This window comes from Phlebotomus papatasi, chromosome 5 (genome assembly GCF_024763615.1).
Source record: "Phlebotomus papatasi isolate M1 chromosome 5, Ppap_2.1, whole genome shotgun sequence".
Taxonomy (NCBI): domain Eukaryota; kingdom Metazoa; phylum Arthropoda; class Insecta; order Diptera; family Psychodidae; genus Phlebotomus; species Phlebotomus papatasi.
The window spans coordinates 1620227-1639591 of NC_077226.1; the positions used below are offsets into that span (position 1 = coordinate 1620227).

Consider the following 19365-nt stretch of genomic DNA (forward strand, 5'->3'; position numbering starts at 1 on the left):
ATTAAGAAAATAGTTTATTTAATCATTTTTTTAGATGACATTTTTAGTATCCTCATTCTCGCCTTTTTGCTCTTTTACTTTTTGATCATCTTTTGAACCGTTTAAGAACTTTGCATTGTCAATACCGTTACGATCAAATGGTAACAAGCCGCATCCTCTAAATCCACTTTTTACTATATTTTCGAGATTTAAGAGTGGCAATGCATTTGATAATACCCTTGCAAGATTTCTTGGTTTCAATCTGTCTCCATCATTTTCCATTCTCCACTGAGCTAAAGCTCAATGGAGAATGGACCACCTTTTCGCCTTTGGGAGAAAGCATAACACCAGTTTCGTCTAGATTAAAGATGCGATCAGGAGGGAATTCCAGAAGATCTTTCGATTCTAAGTATTCACGGGTTTTCTCAAACCACTCTCAGTGATGTCCTCAGTGGTAACACAGGCTCTTTGGGTGATATATGATTCTGGTTTACGTCGGCTTAATTCAGGATGTCTCTTCAAAAACTTCCTGAACCAAGCATATCCTGGCCTTCCATCTACAAACTCATTGGTGATCTCGAACTTCTTACACATGAGCTGTACAGTGTCGAGGACTTGATCCTTAGTTATCATGACCTTTGGTAAAGTGGGGCGCCTTCCCACACTGCATTCCTCCGGATATCTTCTAGTAAGCTTATTATAAAGTGTTGATTTCGGAACGTGAAACAAAACTGACGCCTCTGTTAGTGATTTTCCACAACGAAAGGCTTCCAAAGCTTTGTTGAGTTGCTCTTAAGTGTAGGTTTTGTTCTTTTTCTTGGTCTTATTTTCCTTTCCCATCTGAAACAATAAGGAGATCGCTCCAATATACCCATATTTTCGGTGTTTCCCATTGAAGCACTTGCGCACATTTCACAAATGCACTTTTTCTTCAGAAAATATGTAATTATTTTAATTGAGCACTTCACTTACGGTTAACAATAAAGTTTAAGACTTAATTTCACTAAAATTTGCCAGATATAGTGCATAAACGTCAAAAAATTAATAAACAACAATCAGCTTACTTGCCTTTTTCATAAGAAAAAATGGTCGATCGATGAATTTTTTCGACTGTGAAAAGTTACACTGTCAATTGAAATGAGACTTTTAAATGTTAAAACTTATTAATATGAATGGATTTACGCTTCATTTGAACCATAAGGAACTAAATAATAAAAATATAGCACAGAAAATATATGAATAAAAATATAATTAGAGTATTTATTATGGAAAAAATAAGTTTCCATTTGGAGTAGCAAAAAATTTCCAATTGGAGCAGGTTTTGAATTAGCTTAATTTACCCTAGACTTATTAAAAAAAAAAAAAATTGACAGATTATTTCACAGTATTTCGCTTGGGATTATTTTTTCATGAAAATTTGTCATTTGAGTGGTGGAAAAAGTGTGAAAAGTGTTTGTTGGAATTCCCTGAGATAGTTGTTAGTGGATTTTCGTGGGAAATTTTCCAAAATTGCGAAAGTGCAGTGTTTTTCTACAGAAGTTGTTCCTAGTGGAATCAAACTCAGCTTTGGAGGAACATTTTCGTTGATTTTTCTTTTGAAATTGCCGAAAGTTGTGATGTCTGTGTACACAGAGAGAAAAATCCACTAAAATCAATGCATTTTTGCACTATTAATGGCATCAAAAAGGCTCCAATACCTTTTGTGATTGATTTTAGTACACTCTTGGCATCAAAATCAAGTACAGTGGAGTCTCCTAAATTCGAACGCTCGGGGGGTATTTTTGACATTTCTCACCTCCCAAATTCGAACGATTTCTTTAAAACTAATGAAATTTTTGTGAGATTAAATTGTACTTTGAATCAAATTCCCATACTTTCTCGCAAGTCTTAATGGTAACATACTTCTTTTTCATTTTACACGACTATAATGTGTGTAAACATTCAGGAAGAAGCACATAAATATGATTTTCATTCACCAAGAATACGAACTTTCTAACATAACCTCACAATTGACGTTTTGAATCCAAACGGCGTTCGAATTTGAGAGATTCAGATTTGAGAGACTCTACTGTAACTCTATGGCATTAAAACAATGCCATAAATGTCTTACTTTTCAGTAACTTTCCAATACACTGTGGTACACTTGGCTCTTCGTTATCCGGGTGATAGCTGCCAAACCCTGGCGGTCGATGTATTCAAAACGATTTTTTTTTGGAAGCATGCATTTTGTCCAGAGTGAATTAATGTGTTATTTTCATTTTATCAAAGTTTTTGACACACAATCGTGCTACAAAATGAAACATAAACACACCACAAAGAAAATTCTGTTATTTTGCGATAGAAAACAAATTCCCGCAGCAGAAAATATAAAAAAAAAACGTTGACCAGATTCAAAAAAATCCATCCGGATAACGAAGCGGACACTGTGTTTGTATACGAATCGTATGTAATATGTGTTTAATACCGTATAACAGTTGGTCCAGCCGGGAAGAATAGATTGTCATACCAAACAGTGCTTTTCATAGCCAAGTCAAGCACCTTTGACATTTTAGTACTAAAAAAAAAATAAATAGCCAAGACACCCTCCACATTGAGCTTTAAGCTAAACACCGTGGAAGATATGTCGTTGGAATGTCGTTGGATTTGAAGGGATTATCTTCTTATGGCTATATGGACCTGATTGAGTCTGACAGCCAAAACATAAAAAGAAGAGAGAGAGAGAAGGGATTATCTCTGGAATTTGCGGTTTTTTTTCTTTTTCTCCATTTCAAAAGGAGATTCCCGACCAAAGATCCTCGAGATAATTTTTTTTTTATGAGAAGCAACACAAGAAAAAAAGGGAGTAGGTGAAAAGCTGAAAGGATAATCCCGTATCGTGAGATCAGAAGTAAGAAATACCCAATTTTTTTCTTTTTTTTTTTAATATATCCCTCTCTGTGTCTCCTTTGAAGATTCTTCGGCATCCTCTCAGTTTCTTTTGATTTTCACCAAAATACTTCTTTTTCTTTCGCTTTTCTTCTGTCTTTTTGCTCCCAAACTAATCCTGGGAGGTTTCTATTTTATTTTTTTTTTTTTAATATTTTTTTATTTAGCTGCGCGGAGAGATTCAAAGGATGACCACGGAAGGGCGCTGGGGCAAAAAGAAGGCTCAAGGTCAATGTGGGACGTCTCAGGGAGCACCAGATGGCACCACAGGAACGCCCTTTTGTGCCCTGCCTCCCCCCACCACAAAAACACACACAACACAATTGTCACTCCAACCTCCGCGACGCCTCTTTGGCTTTTGGGGCACTTTGGAGGAGGAGATGTCGTCTGCAGCGGCTCAAATTTACGCGGCGGACGGCACCATGTCGCCCTTCTTCGAATTTGGATTTGAATTTTTAATTTTTAGGCATTCTAAAGCCAATTTAGAATGGAATATTTATTTTTTATCACAAATTGTGAAAAGAACAAAAGAATTTAAAAAAAAAAACGTTGAAAAAGAAAAAACGACTTAAGAAACTAAAACACTGAGAATAACCTTGGAAATAAACGCTATTCTAAAAGGATAATCTTACTCTTTTAATTTCCTCTTCTCCCAGATGACCAAAAACAACCAACAGCTCTTCATACCAGAATGTTAACAGCGTTGAGAGTCACAATTCACAGATTCAGCTAATTGAATTTGAATTGAATTGAATTGTTTTATTCATTAATGCCCATATACACAAGGTACATAGTAGGACTATACATATTTTATATATAAATTGAATAAATAATTCCTCCTGCCGACTTGAAGAACCCATAGTGGCCGACTAAGAGTACTTTACCATATTTAAAAAACAAAAATAATTGGTTGAAAATTATTTGACAAGGTGTACCCAGTGTCCTTTATATTTAGAGTACAGTAGACTCTCGCTTATCCGTGGAACGGGACCGTAATGTCACACGGATTTTGAGAGTGATACACATCAAATTGTTTGAAATCTAACGATTTTTTTTGTTTACATTGCAAATTTATGGAGTGAATTCTGATCTGACTGAATCGACATTGTCTCTAAACATGCGTACTGTCCAAAAAAGTTACAATGAGAAAGAATTAACAGTAGATAGAGCACATTTGCTTTAACAAATAAAAAACCCCAAAACGGGGACAATTATGTCAACAAAATTTTTAAAATTCAACTGTCTTACGGACTTTTCTATGTCACCCGGAAAAAGAGTCCACGGATAAGCGAGAGTCTACTGTAGTTGACAATTCCTTTAAAATGAAGTCATTAGATTAGGGCCGGATTTAGAAATGTGGAGGCTCAGTGCCAATTTTGGGGGGGGGCCCCAAAAATTTTACATTTTCCAACAGTGCGACAGTGTGAACTATGCCAAGTCCTAAAACCTGATTTTGTTTTTACTACTTGAAGAATTATACCGAGGAAACAGTAGAATTTCTCAATTTTTTGCCTATAGGGGAGACCTGGAGGGTTTGGGACAGGGATAACGTGAGACAAGGCGATTTTTTCATTATTTTTTTTTTATATAAATGGGATTTAACCACTACGCAATCGTAGGCAATATTAAGATGTATCTTGACTAAAAGAATGGATATCCTCAGTTTCATTGTTTTAATTCTACGAACATATTTTTAAAAATTGATAAAAATTGTATATTTTGACGTCTCAGTTTTCTTCTTTGTATTTTATATCAGCGATGTATAATCAAAACTTTTTTATCTCATTAGGTAGCAGTGTAATCTGGGAACATATTTTTATAAAAGTTTCAGAGATTATACGCTCTTGTTTTTTACTTAAAGGTTTTAAATACCAAAACTACACACGGGGATGTTTGGGACACCTGAAAGGGGATGAATGGGACGTTGATTTTCGACAAGATTGTCGGTGGCATGCAATTGTTTATTGTCAAAATGAAGAGTAATGCCCAGTTTCTACTGGAAATCTCCCTCTTGGGCAAAGTTTATCAGTTGGAGAACTTTTTTACAGATACAATTAAACCATCATTGTCTTGGGAATCAATAATTCCTTCTCAGAGGATATTCGATCTTTGCCCAATCTAGTTAAAAACTATTTTTTTCGAAAATTTCTCGAGCAATATCCTCTACAATTCTCACAAATTCTCCAGAAAGGGCAAGACGAGAGCTTTTTCATAGAAATAAGGAAAAAAAACAGGTAGGGTCGGAGGAACGTCTGTTCGACAGGGAACCTCTATTGACACTTTTATCAAAATGTTGAAAATTATTTAATGTATCTAATAAAATATAAGTAATTATAACGTTTTTTTCTGTAATATCTTTTACTATAAACAGAGATGTTCAAATTTCATGAAGTTTTAGCTTTTGTGATGACTAGGTTGGACAAATGCCTGGAGAAACAAAGGAGCATCATCTCTACGAAAGAGATGTAGCGAGAAATGCCTTGAAAGGCTCCCGGAAAGGTCAGGGAATGAACGAATCTGCACGTACTTGGAGTATCGAAGTCAACTCACTTTAATTAATGATATGGAAAGTTTCCGGGCTTCTGTGACATTCTACGTTTCCCTTACATGAACAGGAAGAGGACTTGGTAAGATTGGTTCATAAAATGAAGAACAATGGGCATCCTATTGAGGCGGATTAGCTGTCTAAATTTACAGACAAGTTGTCCAAAATTACAGTCAAATTCCCCTCTACATATCAATTCATTTTTAAACGTATTAAAACTAATTTTAATAAAAATAAGACGATAAATAGCTTGCCAAGTTTCTAAACAATCCTTCTGAAATGAGAGTAACAAAAAAAGTCAATTAGTATTGAAAATATCGCACTTCAAACTTGGGATATCGATGCTTATATGCAGACTGTCCAAAATTATGAGCACTTCCCCTAAATGGAGGAGAGCGCAAGAAAAATCACAATCAATGACGAAGAGCTAAAATTCCAGTTTTTAGTCCTTATGCACAAAATACGGAAAACTTTAAGATTAGAAAAGGACACGCTTGTAAACGAAGTACAACTCAAAAGAAGTTTTTCTAAAATAAATAAAAAACCAGCTAAGAAATGAAATATTTTTTTATAATAAAAAAAAGAAAAAGAAGAAAAAAAGAAAAGCAAAAAAAGGAGAGAAAAAGGAAAAAAAAGAAAAAAAAGAAAGAAAAAAGATGTGTACAAATTTCTTGAAGTGATGTACCCTTGATTCCAACTGAAAATATAATTTTAAATTTAAATATTTGTAAGGATATACATTTAAGTTTCCTCCATTGGAAGAGAAGGCATTAGTTAAACGATATTTGAATTTTTAACGATAATTTTGATGAGAAATTTAAGACAATTGCGATAAAAAAACATTAATTTAACCCTCAGGACAATCTTTAATCGCGTTACATGCTGACAAACATTTTTTCTACTGTAATTAAATGAAAAGCGCAAAAATCATTTCATTTTTGAGACTTCCACTTCCGCAGTGTACTTCCACCTCAGTGTACACCATTTCCAAGCTAATATCTCCCCCTTGAAAATAATTGTTTGAAAATTATCTGACAAGGTGTGCCCAGTGTCCTTTATATTTTAGAGTAATTGACACTTCCTTAGAAATGAAGTCCTTAAATTAAGGAGTTGGTAAGTAATTAATTAAGTACTTGCTAGCCGGGTTCTTTGAAATTCTTCCGCCTGTCTTTTGTGATTCAGCGCAGAGTTTCTGTCTTTCTTTCTTTCTGTCTGCTTTTTTTCTTCTCTTCTTTTGCCTGTTTAACGCGCGTCTGACAACAACGAAGGGAGGATCAAATGCCTTCCAAGGGGGCGTTCCCAAGGAATCTGTGGCATTTAGTATGCGTGCCAGGTGACTGGAGATTGGTCCACAGCTGTCAGACCGTGACCATGGACCAATGACAGTTACCAGGTGTGACTCCGCCCCCTCGTACTCTCCCACCGAAATCGGGCGTTGTGCTCATCAACGCGTAACGTTCGCTAATTTCTGACATGGTCGGACGCACTCTCTCTCGGTAAATTTTGCGTGACACGTCCCCCAGATGAGCTCCTGGTTTGGCGTGAATCGTGCGTGAATGCAGTCTCTTTTTTTCGTTTTGCTTCCCATCACGGTCAGTTGAACAAATGTCAAACGCACACATCTGTCAAAATTATCTATTTTTCCTGCAAAAGTTTTCCCGCCAAAAAAAGTAAATAGCCAAAAAAAAACTGCGGAAACCAAAAAAATATGGATTTTTTCAGTGTGATCAAAATTATGTGAATTTCCACTAGATTTTCCCTAAATTTTCCGGTCGGTTGTTGCATTTAAATCAACAAACAAACAAACAACAACAAGAGAAAAAAAGGTGGAAAAAATAATTCTTGGTGCAGTGTTTTAAAATGTGAAAAAGGAAGCTTGAAAAATCAGTTATAAAATAAAAGTTTAAAAAAAAGAGAAAGAAAAAGAAAAACAAAGAAAGGAAAAGTGATAAGAGTGAAAAGTGACAAAAAGCAGAGCAAATATTTACAAAAAAAGAACAAAAAAAGGTTGCAAAATGAAGAAGTTTAAATAAATAATAATTGAAATAGTTTTAAAAAAAAAACTTAGAAAAAACTAATACAAAAATAATGATACTTAAAGAATTCTTACAAAAAAACAATGTAGCCTCTTAAGATTTTCCAATTTTTATTTGTGTTTCAAAATCTCAAATCTAAATTCAGTAAATCCAAATTTGGATTTTTATTAAATCACCGACGGATTTAGGTTCTTTTTCCACTTAAAATTCAACCGGGAAATTCTCTTTTATGGCCTCTACACATTAGGACCAATTTTTGTCAAAAATTGCTTTTTTTGAAGGAAATACCCTGCAGCGTTGTAGGGGGAAACGTCAAATTTCTGTCAAAAACGCAATTTTTGACGAAAATTGCTCCCAATGTGTAGATGCCTTTAGAGTAACTAAAAAAAAAAGAATATTAATCTGACTATTTTTTGTCATACAATGCCTTCAATCCAAATTCAAATTCAATGAAAAATTCGATTTAGAGAACCTGCAATTTTAAGAATTACAAATTATTTTTATTTCTTTAAAACAAAAATTACTTATGGCTCTGGCACACCTTTTAGATCGGTAAAATTTTCATTTAATCGAAATTCACATCAATTTCTTCTTCTTCTTTTGAAAATCACACCAAATTGAATTTAGTTTCTATCGAATTTCGAGTGCGAAAGAATTAAAATAGTCATAGACAAAATATCTGAGAAAGAAATTGATGTGAATTTCGATTACATCGTAATTTTACCGATCTAAGAGTTCTGCCAGAGCCATAAGTAATTTTGTTTTACACTAAAAATTGCAGATCATCTCAAAATCGATTTTTTCATTGAAATCTGATTTGAATTGAAGAGATTTTTTGACAAAAAAAATCAGATTAACATTCAGATAGAGATTTCTGTGAACTTTATTGACTTTTTCACTCATAAAATCCTTTCACTTTCAATCCAAATTCATCAAAATGCCAGAGAAAAGATGATTTACTGTCGATTTTTGAGAGAAAACCAACAATTTTCAGGTTAGGATTGTCTCAAATAGGATTTTTAGGTTAGAATAGGACTTGGGAAGCCTTTTTTAAGTTATAAAGCTCTTTAAATCGATCTAATTTCAAGAAAATCCAATAACAGATGCAGAAAAACTCGAATTTTGAGGTTAGAAAGCCTCTCTTTTTAAAAAAAAAAAATGAAAAATAGCGGAAAATGTGAAGTATTTCAAGTTGGAATTCATTTAGAAAAGTTATCTAAAATCTCTCTATTGAGCTTTAAATTGAAACAATTTTAAAGATTAATCTAATCAAAAAAGAATTCAATCAAAAATTCTGAAAAGGCCCTAATTTTGAGGTTAGAGTGCCTTTTTTTTCAAAAGAAAATAAAAAAACAGCGAAAAATATGAGGTATTTCAGATTAGAATAGGGTTTCTCAGGCTTCATGTAAGTGAATCTATTGATTCATCCAAATGAATCTATTTAAAAGAAAATCCAATAAAAAATCCAGAAAAACTCGAATTTTGAGGTTAGAATCTCCCTATTACAAAAAAAATTAAAAACAGAGGAGAATGTAAGGTATTTTAGGTTAGAATTCCTCCAGAAAAATTATCTAGAAGCTCTCTATTGTGCTTTTTATTGAAACAGTTTTAATAATGAATCTATTTTTTAAAAGAAATCCAATCAAAAACTCTGAAAAAACCCTAATTTTGAGGCTAGAATGTCTTTTCTTTCCTTTCTCAAAAAAAAAAGTGAAAAATGTGAAGTATTTTATGTTAGAATAGGACTTATGAAGGCTTTTGAAAGTTCTAGAGCACTCCAAATTGATATATTTAAATGAAAATCCAATCAAATATCCAGAAAGAACTCAGATTTTAAGGTTAGAATGCGTCTTTTCCAAAAGAAAAGAAAAAACAGAGGAAAATGTGAAGTATTTTATGTTAGAATAGGACTTATGAAGGCTTTTGAAAGTTCTAGAGCACTCCAAATTCATATATTTAAATGAAAATCTAATCAAAAATCCAGAAAGAACTCAGATTTTAAGGTTAGAATGCCTCTTTTCCAAAAGAAAAGAAAAACAGAGGAAAATGTGAGATATTTTAGGTTAGAATAGGGCTTCTAAAGTATTTTGTAAGTTCTAGAGCTCTCCAAATAGATCTACTTAAAAGAAAATCCCACCAAAAATCCTGAAAAAACTCCAATTTTGAGGTTAGAATGCCTCTTTTCTCGAAAAAAAAAGAAAACCAGTGAAAAATGTGCGGATTTTTAGGTTAGAATAGGACTTATGAAACCTTTTGTGAGTTCTAGAGCACTCCAAGTTCATATATTTAAATGAAAATCTAATCAAATATCCAGAAAGAACTCAGATTTTAAGGTTAGAATGCGTCTTTTCCAAAAGAAAAGAAAAACAGAGGAATATGTGAGATATTTTAGGTTATAATAGGGCTTTGAAGCCGTTTTGTAAGTTCCAGAGCTCTCCAAATGGATATATTTAAATGAAAATCCCACCAAAAATCCTGAAAAAACTCCAATTTTGAGGTTAGAATGCATCTTTGCTCGAAAAAAAGAAAAACAGTGAAAAATGTGCGGATTTTTAGGTTAGAATGGGACTTCTGAAGACTTTTGTAAGTTCTAAAGCTCTCCAAATCGATCTATTTAAAAGAAAATCCAATCAAATATCCAGAAAAAGGCCAAATTTTGAGGTTAGCATGCCTCTCTTTTCCAAAAAAAATGAAAAACAGTGGAAAATGTGAAGTATTTACCTTCTGAAAAATTATCTAAAGGCTCTCTGTTGAGCTTTCTACAGAAATATTTCTAAAATTGAGAAAAATCAGCTGATTTTATTGAGATTTTTTTTGGTTAAGATTTCCTAAAATGCAATTTTCAGGTTAGAATAGGACTTCTCAATCTTTTTTTGTAAGTTTTAGAGCCCTCAAAATGGATTTCTTTTAAAAGAAAAACCAATCAAATATCCAGAAAAGGCTCCAATTTTGAGGTTAGAACGCCTCTCTTTTCCAGAAAAGTGAAGAACCGCGGAAAATATGAGGTATTTTAGGTTAGAATATGACTTCTGAAGACTTTTGTAAGTCCCACAGCCGTCTAAATGAATTTATTTAAAAGAAAATCCAATCATAAATCCAGAAGTCCTAATTTTGATGTTAAACTGCCTTTCTTCCAAAAGAAAATTAAAAAAAACAGAGGAAAATGTGAGGTATTTCAGGTTAGAATTCCTCCAGAAAAGTCATCTAGAAGCTCTATATTGACCTTTTTATTGAAATATTTTCAAAATTGAGAAAAATCTGCTGGATTTGATTGAATTTTTTTGGTTAGGATTTCGTAAAATGCGATTTTAAGGTTAGAATGGGACTTCTGAAGCTTTTTGTGAGTCCTACAGCCCTCTAAATGAATCTGTATAAAAGAAAATCCAATCAAATATCCGGAAAAAGCCCTAATTTTAAGGTTAAAGTGCCTGTCTTTTCCAAAAAAAAATTAAAAACAGCGGAAAATGTGAGATATTTTAGGTTATAATTCCCCCAGAAAAGTTATCTAAAGGCTCTCTATTAAGCTCTTTATTGTAACGTTTTCAAAATTGAGAAAAATCAGCTGGATTTGATTGAATTTTTTGGTTAGGATTTTTCTCAAATACAATCTTTTGGTTAGAATAGGTCTTCTGAAGCCTTTTATAAGTCTTAAACCCTCCAAAATGGATCCGTTTGCAAGAAAATCCATTCAAAAATCCATAAAAAGCTCAAATTTTGAGGTTAAACTGCCTTTCTTACAAAAGAAAATGAAAAACAGTGGAAATTGTGAGATATTTTAGGTTAGAATTCCCCCTGAAAAGTTATCTAAAGGCTCTCTATTGAGCTTTTTACAGAAACATTGCTAAAGATTTGGTTAGGTTTTCCTCAAATACAATTTTCAGGTTAGAATGGGACTTCTGAAGCCTTTTATAAGTCTTAAACCTTCCAAAATGGATCCGTTTACAAGAAAATCCATTCAAAAATACAGAAAAATCTCAAATTTTAGGTTAGAATGCCTCTCTTTTCCAAAAAAATTAAAAATCAAGTGATTTAATTGAAATTTTTCGGTTAGAACCTCCAAAAAATTTCTCTAAACCTCCTGAAAAGTCTCCGAAATTGAGGAAAATAATCTCAAAATAGTTAAAAAGTCCCATTAAATTGATAGATTTGTGAGGTTAGAATGTTCTTTCTGTCACTGTTGTGTTCTCCTTGTCGGCAAATCCTTCAAATGCTCTCAAATCAAATTCCAATTAATCAAAGTCATTGATCTTTTGCCCCAAATAAAACTGGGAAAATGGCCCGGGAAAAAGGAAAAATTTATTGTGAAGGGCCAAATAACAACATAAAATCAAAGGGAAAGAAGTATAATGAGAAACATTTGATCTATTGTAACCTTTTCACATTGGGTGCAGGAAAAGTCAGTGTGTAAAAGAGCGAAAATTTGAAAGGAAAACCACTTGAGATTTCTATTCACAATTTTTTCCTCTTCTTCTTCCATTTTCCTTCTATTTCTCGTTTTTGTTCATTCATCTTCTGTATTTATTTCACTTTTGTTGGAAAAAAAAAGGTTTTTGCCATCAAAAGATGATGAAATTTCAAATAAAACGTTTGGGACTTTTTTTTATTCCTGTCATTTTTCATCCAAAAGAAATAAAAAGAAAAGCCAAAAAGAATTTAAAAAAAAAAAGGAAATTGTCAAGAGTGGGGTTTTATATTGAGTTTTCCCTATCCCAAAATAAAAAAAAAAGAAGAGAAATCCCTTTGATCGTAGATCGTTAATTAAGAAATTATCCCATCTTCATCCCTCGCTCAATTTTAGTTGAAAATAAAATAAAAAAAAAGGATATTGCTGGATGGGATGCTGAAGGTCTTGTGCACACGCTCGAGGATTATGGGTGGATATTTTCTCACTCACTGACAACCAGCGGGTGTCACGAGGATGTCTCAATAACGATATTTCCGCCCTGGCACGCGATTTCCCAGCCACGTGTCACGATTTTACACTTGATTTGACGTCTCTATTCATTCTCAAAAGCTGCACCGATTCCCCCCAACTCCTAGCCCAATCCAAACTGGACAATGCATGATGACATTATTGCCTAGACATCCAAATTGACCAGTTGAATAGCCCCTTGATGACCCCCCCAAATACCGCCCTGGCAAAAATTCCTCAAATCACTTCAAATTCGCATTTAAACCTCATTTTCTCACTGATTTTCCACAGGAAATTTCATGAAAACTTTCCAAAATATCTCCATTGGCTTTCCCTTGGCGGAAATGCCCGGAAAATGCAATAAAAATTTAGAGAGAAGAACCGCTTTTAAGTGAAAAGGTTCTCACAAATTTCTCTTTTAAAGAAAATCGTCAGAAATACAAACATTTAATTAAAAAAATCTTTGAATAATAAAAGAATATTTAGGAAATGTGATTGATCGAAAGAAAAATCTGAACGAAAACATCTTAACGAAGGCCAAAAATGAGATTTGAAAAAAAAAATATGCAAACGAAAACCGGAAAAGAGATCTAGATGAAAATATCTGAGCGAAAGCGAAAACGAGATTCGTAAGGAAATATCTTATCGAAAGACGAAAATGAGACTTGAAAAAAAAAAAAACGAACGAAAGACGAAATCGCAATCAGAAAGAAAATAACCGAGCGAAAAGCGAAAACGAGATTCGGAAAAAAAATCTGAAAGAAAGTGAAAAGGAAATTCGGAAAAAAAATCTGAAGGAAAGTGAAAATGAGATTCGGAAAAAAATCTGAACGAAAACGAAAACGAGATTCGAAAGGAAATAACCGAACGAAAGACGAAAACGAGACCCGAAAGAAAATATTCGAACGAAAAGCGAAAATTAGATTCAAAACAAAAAAATCTGAACGAAAGTAAAAACGAGATTTGAAAGGAAATATCTTAACGAAAGACGAAAACGAGACCATCAATAAAATGCTTAAAATCAAAATTGAAACTCAAACTAAATCCAAAGGCTTTTCAGTACTTTTCCTTTCAATTGACTTTTCTGGGGCATTTCCACGACAACAAGCCACTTAGAAATGTTCTAGGAGATTTTCAGGAATCTTCTTCGCTTTCCAAGGGACTAATAATCATCAAAAACGGTTTTAAATTGGATTTTTGTTGAATTTTTGAACAAAAAAGCATTCTTGAAAGTACTTCTGATTCTTTAAGTTTTAATTGACTTTTCCGGGCATTTCCACTAAGAAAAGGTCACTTGACTCATTGAAAAGCTTTTCAAGGAATTTTTCCAGCTTTCCAGATCTGGCAAGAATGGGAAAATCGGTGGAAAATTGAAGGACTGACGATGTTTCCCAAAAGAAAATCTTTTAAAAATGATCTTATGAATTTTTTACAAAGTTTTAATTGACTTTTCCGGGCATTTCCACCAAGAGAAGGTCACCTGATTTCCTCTAAAGGTTTTCAGAGAATTTTCTCAGCTTTCCAAAGAACCAAGAATACCCAAAATCGGTTTAAAAATGGTTTTTTGGTGAATTTTTGAATAAAAATAAGCATTCTTGAAAGTTCTTCAGATTCTTTAAGTTTTGATTGACTTTTCCGGGCATTTCCACAAAGGAAAGGTCACTTGATTTCTTGAGAACGGTATCAGGGAACTTTCCCAGCTTTCCAGATCTGGAAAGAATGGGAAAATATGTGGAAAATTGAAGGACTGACGATGTTTTGCGGAAGAAAATTCCTTAAATGATCTTTTAAATTTTTCAAAAAGGTTTGATTGACTTTTCCAGGCATTTCCGCCAAAGGATGATCAAGTGAGGTGTTAGAAGAGTTTTCACGAAATTTTCTCTACTTTCCAAAGCACCAACAATCGTCAAAATCGGTTTTAAAATGGACTTTTTGTGAATTTTTGAAGAGAAAACCGTTTTCGAGAATTCTTCTGAACAATCTTCACAGAGGTTTGATTGACTTTTCCGAGTATTTCCACCAAGGGAAGGTCATTTGATTTCTTGAGAAGCTTTTTAGGGAATTTTCCCAGCTTTCCAGATCTGTCAGGAATGGGAAAATCGGCGGAAAATTGAAGGACTGACTACGTTTTGGAGAAGAAAACTTCTTAAATGACCTTCTGATTTTTTTTTGACAAAGTTTTCATTGACTTTTCCGGGCATTATAATCTTATAATTCCGGGAAATATATTAACGAAAGACGAAAACGAGACTAGAAAGAAAATATCCGAACGAAAACGAAAACAAGACTTGAAAGAGAATTTTCGAATGAAAGACGAAAACGAGATTCGGAAAAAAATCTGAACGAAAGTGAAACCAAGATTCTAAAGGAAATAACCGAACGGGAGACGAAAACAAGACTTGAAAGAAATTTTTCTAACGAAAGTCGAAAACGAGATTCGAATGGAAATATATTAACGAAAGACGAAAACGAGATCCGAAAGAAAATATCCGACCGAAAAATGAAAACGTGATTCGAAAGAAAATAACCGAACGAAAAGCGAAAACCTAATTCGAAAACAAAAATCTGAACAAAAGTGAAAACGAGATTCGAATGGAAATATCTTAACGAAAGACGAAAATGAGATCCGAAAGAAAATAACCGAACGATAAGCGAAAACGAGGTTCGAAAGGAAATATCTTAACGAAAGACAAAAACGAGATCGGAAAAAAATCTGAACGAAAGACGAAAACGAGATTCGAAAGGAAATATCTTAACGAAAGACAAAAACGAGATCGGAAAAAAATCTGAACGACTGCGAAAACGAGATTCGAAAGGAAAATCTCCGAAGGAAAGACGAAATATCTGAAGAATATCTTTTGAGAGGAAATATCTGAACGAAAGCCAAAAATTAGATCCAGATGATAATATCCAGATGAAAGTCGAAAACGAAAAAACTGGATAAAGATATCCCAACGAGATCCGAAACACTATGACTAAGAAAATATCTAAACGAAATCCGAAAACGAGATTCGAAAGGAAATATCTTAACGAAAGCCAAAAACTAAATCCAAATAAAAATATCTCAACGAAAGCCGAAAGGAAGATCAAATAGAAAATATCTAAAGGAAAACCAAAGACGAGATTCAAATGAAAATATCTATACAAAAATCGAAAACAAGATTCGAAAAAACAAAATATCCGAAAGAAAATCGAAAATGCGATCCAGACGAACCCGAAAACGATTTTTTTTTCCAACCGAAATCGAAAACTAAATGGAAATAAAAATATCCAAAGCAAAGTCGAAAGCAACGTTTAAATGAAAATATCTCAGAACTAATTTTGAAACAATAAAAAAAAATCTAATTATCCTTGCATTATTAAATGTAATTTTCGAATTTTGATATAAATAATTACCAAAATCGGGATTAAAAAAATCGTTTCTGTTTTTAAATTTTTAAATTTTATCGTTTTTAACAGAATAAACTTTCGCTGTACGAAAGCTTCTGATCATGCCTTCATGAAGTTCTATAAAATTTTTAAAGTTGTAAAACCCAAATTACTGTCCTAACTTATCCAAGAAAAATCCAGAAATTAGTTCTAAAGCAGAAAAAATAGTTTTCCCGTTTTCCCCGGAAGGAAATTGGCCAAAAAACCTCTTCAAAGTTTACCTCTGAAGCTTCTCCATTAAAAGTATTGCTAAAAAAATTCAATAAAAATCCAATTTAAATCCGATTTTGATGACTTTGGGCTTCTTGCAGGGCCAATAGAGTTCTCTTGTAAGTGTTATAAAGAAGAAAAACACTTTTCCCCGGGAAGAAATTGAGGGAAAATTAATTGAAAGTTTCCTTTCTAAGTTTCTGGACAAGAAATTCATCCAAAAATCAATTTCTTATCCGTTTTTAATGATCCAAGAACCATTGGAAAGCTAAGAAAATTCTCTTGAATTCCCTGAATTTATCCTATACATCACAAGAACAGCTCTTGTTGGAAAATTTCGGGAAAAGTCCATTGAAACCCTCGTGAATATTATTAAATAGATCTTTAAAGAACTTTCTTTCCTTTAGATTCGCGCTATTTTCTCATTTTTCCATCGATTTTCATGTTCTTACTGGATTTGGAAAGCTCAGGAAATATCCTGAAAACCTTTCTAACACCTCAACTGACTTTTCTTTGAGGAAATTCTCGGAAAAGTCGATTGAAATCCAGTGGAAATTTTGAAGAACATTCAAAGACCGTTCATTGTTCAAAACTTTGCCAAAAATCTATTTTTTGACAGTTTTTAATGACTTTTGGTTTGTGGAAAAGCTGAGAAAATTCCCTGAAAACCTCTCTAACACCTTAACTGACTTTTTATTTGAGGAAATTCTCGGAAAAGTCGATTGAAATTCTGAAAAAAATCATGGGGAACGTTATAAAACCGTTCTTTATTCATAAATTCGCCAAAAATCTGTTTTGAACCATTTTTGATGATTTTTGCTTTATGAGAAAGCTGAGAAAATTCCCTAAAAACCTTTCTAACACCTCAAGTGACCTTTCCTTAGTGGAAATTCCCGGAAAAGTCCATTGAAGCCCTGTAGAAATTCTAAGGAATGTTCAAAAACCGATTTTTGGTTCATTTTTGATGATTTTTGTTTGTGGAAAAGCTAAGAAAATTCTCTTAAATTTATCCTAAACATTACTTTATGAGTTTTTCTCTTTTCTTGTTGGAAAATCCCGGGAAAAGTCCACTGAAACTATGGTGATTATTATTACAAAGATCATTCAAGAACATTCTTTCATTTAGAACCGCGGCATTTGGTCATTTTTCCACCGATTTTGCCGTTCTTACCGGATTTGGAAAGCTGAAGAAATTTCCTGAAAACCCTTCTAAGACCTTAACTGACATTTTCTTTGAGGAAATTCCCGAAAAAGCCAATTAAAATTCTAAAAGATTTCCGAAAAACGTTCAAAAACCGTTCTTTGTTCAAAAATTCGCCAAAAATCTATTTTTGAACCGTTTTTGATGATTTTTAGTTTATGGAAAAGCTGAGAAAATTCCCTGAAAACCTTTTGAACAAACCAAATGACCTTTCCTTGGTGGGAATTCCTGGAAAAGTCGATTGAAATCCAGTGGAAATTTTGAAGAATGTTCAAAGACCGTTCTTTGTTCAAAAATTCGTCAAAAATTTATTTTTGTACCGTTTTTGATGATTTTTGGTTTGTGGGAAAGCTGATGAAATTCCTTGAAAACCTTTCTAACACCCCAACTGACTTTTCTTTCAGGAAATTTCCGAAAAACCAATTGAATTTGAGAAAAAAATCCCGAAGAACGTTCAAAAACAGTTCTTTATTTATAAATTCACCAAAAATCTATTTTTGAACCGTTTTTGATGATTTTTGGTTCGTGGGAAAGCTGACGAAATTCTCTAAAAACCTTTCTAACTCCTTGACTGACTTTTTCTTTGAGAAAATACCCGGAAAATCCATTTAAAATCCAGAAAAAAAATCTTAAAGAACATTCAAACACCGTTCTTTGTTCAAAAATTCATCAAAAATCTATTTTTGAACCGTTTTTGATGATTTTTAGTTTGTCAGAAAGCTGAGGAAATGCCCTAAAAACCTTTGTAACTCTTTAACTGACTTTTTCTTTGAGAAAATTCCCGAGAAAGCCAATTGAAATCCAGTGGAAATTTTGAAGAACTTTCAAAAACCGTTCTTTGTTGAAAAATTCGCCAAAAATCTGTTTTTAAACCGTTTTTGATGACTTTTGGTTTGTGGGAAAGCTGAGAAAATTCCCTGAAAACCTTTCTTACACCTCAATTCACTTTTTCTTTGAGGAAATTTCCGAAAAAGTCGATTGAAATCCAGTAGAAATTTTGAAGAACGTTCAAAAACCGTTTCTCGTTCAAAAACTCGTCAAAAATCTATTTTTGAACCGTTTTTTATGATTTTTGGTTTGTGGGAAAGCTGACGAAATTCCCTAAAAATCTTTCTAACTCCCTAACTGACTTTTTCTTTGAGGAAATTCCTGAAAAGGCCAATTAAAATCCAGAAAAAAAAAATCCGGAAGAACGTTCAAAAACGGTTTTATTTTCTTCAAAAATTCATCAAAAATCTGTTTTTGGACCGATTTTGAAGATTCTTAAGTGGAAAAGCTGTCGAAATCCTCTGAAAATCTTATAAAATCACATGGGAAGTTTTTCTTCGTGGAAATATTGGGAAAAGGCTTGGAAAAACCCTTGGAAAAATCAATTTGTACATTCCTCAGTAAATTTTCTTGGTTAAAATTTCTCAAACTTCTTAAACTTCTTATATTTTTCTCTTTTTGTGTGATTAACTCAAAAAAAAAAATTACGTACAAATAAAATAATGATGACCGTGTAAGAAGGTAAAAGCCAGTAGTATTTTTCTAAAATTGGAAGGGACTCATCCATCACGGGAATGAGAGAATGTTATTTAGAGAAGTTTCAAGAAATTGAGGAATGAGATAAGAAGCTGGAGAATTCGTATTTATTTTCAGTTGCCAACCTCCCGCCGGCAAGTTTTGACATCTTCGTGACGATACCCTCATCATCGTGTCATCTTCTGGACGAGATGGTTCATCTCTCTGTCCCAGGAATCACCCAAAAAAACATCTCGCACAGCTCCCAAGAACTCTTCCAAGTAGCAATTTCTCTCTATCAAATAATCCATTTCACTTTCACTAAATCTCTTTAACAAAATCAAAACAAAATAAATTAAATCAGGTAGAACAATTGTTGATTCAAGCGACAAAAATGATCCAATTTTGAAAGAAATGCCATATGCAAGTTTTATGCGATGAAACCACCTTTTGGCATATCCAGAAGACTTCTTTGCAATTAACTCATTTTTTTCAAATCTAAGAAAAGACAGAAAATCCAGTGAAAATTGGATTTAAACTGATTTTTCTCCAGGAAAATATTGTTAAAGTGTTTCCTTCAAATTCCAAAGAATATCCTCAAATTTGACACTGATTTTGAGAGATT

At 33.1% G+C, this 19365-nt stretch overlaps 1 protein-coding gene across 1 annotated transcript in view; it reads left to right on the top strand.

Annotated features, from left to right (window-relative positions):
• The first annotated feature begins 6797 nt into the window (after positions 1 to 6797).
• Positions 6798 to 19365, top strand: part of LOC129808766 (paired box protein Pax-6-like) — an 83941-nt gene continuing 71373 nt past the window's right edge. The window contains exon 1 of the mRNA XM_055858605.1: positions 6798 to 7456. The gene's annotated coding sequence lies outside the window, so the exon portion shown is untranslated. The remainder of the gene's footprint in view (positions 7457 to 19365) is intronic.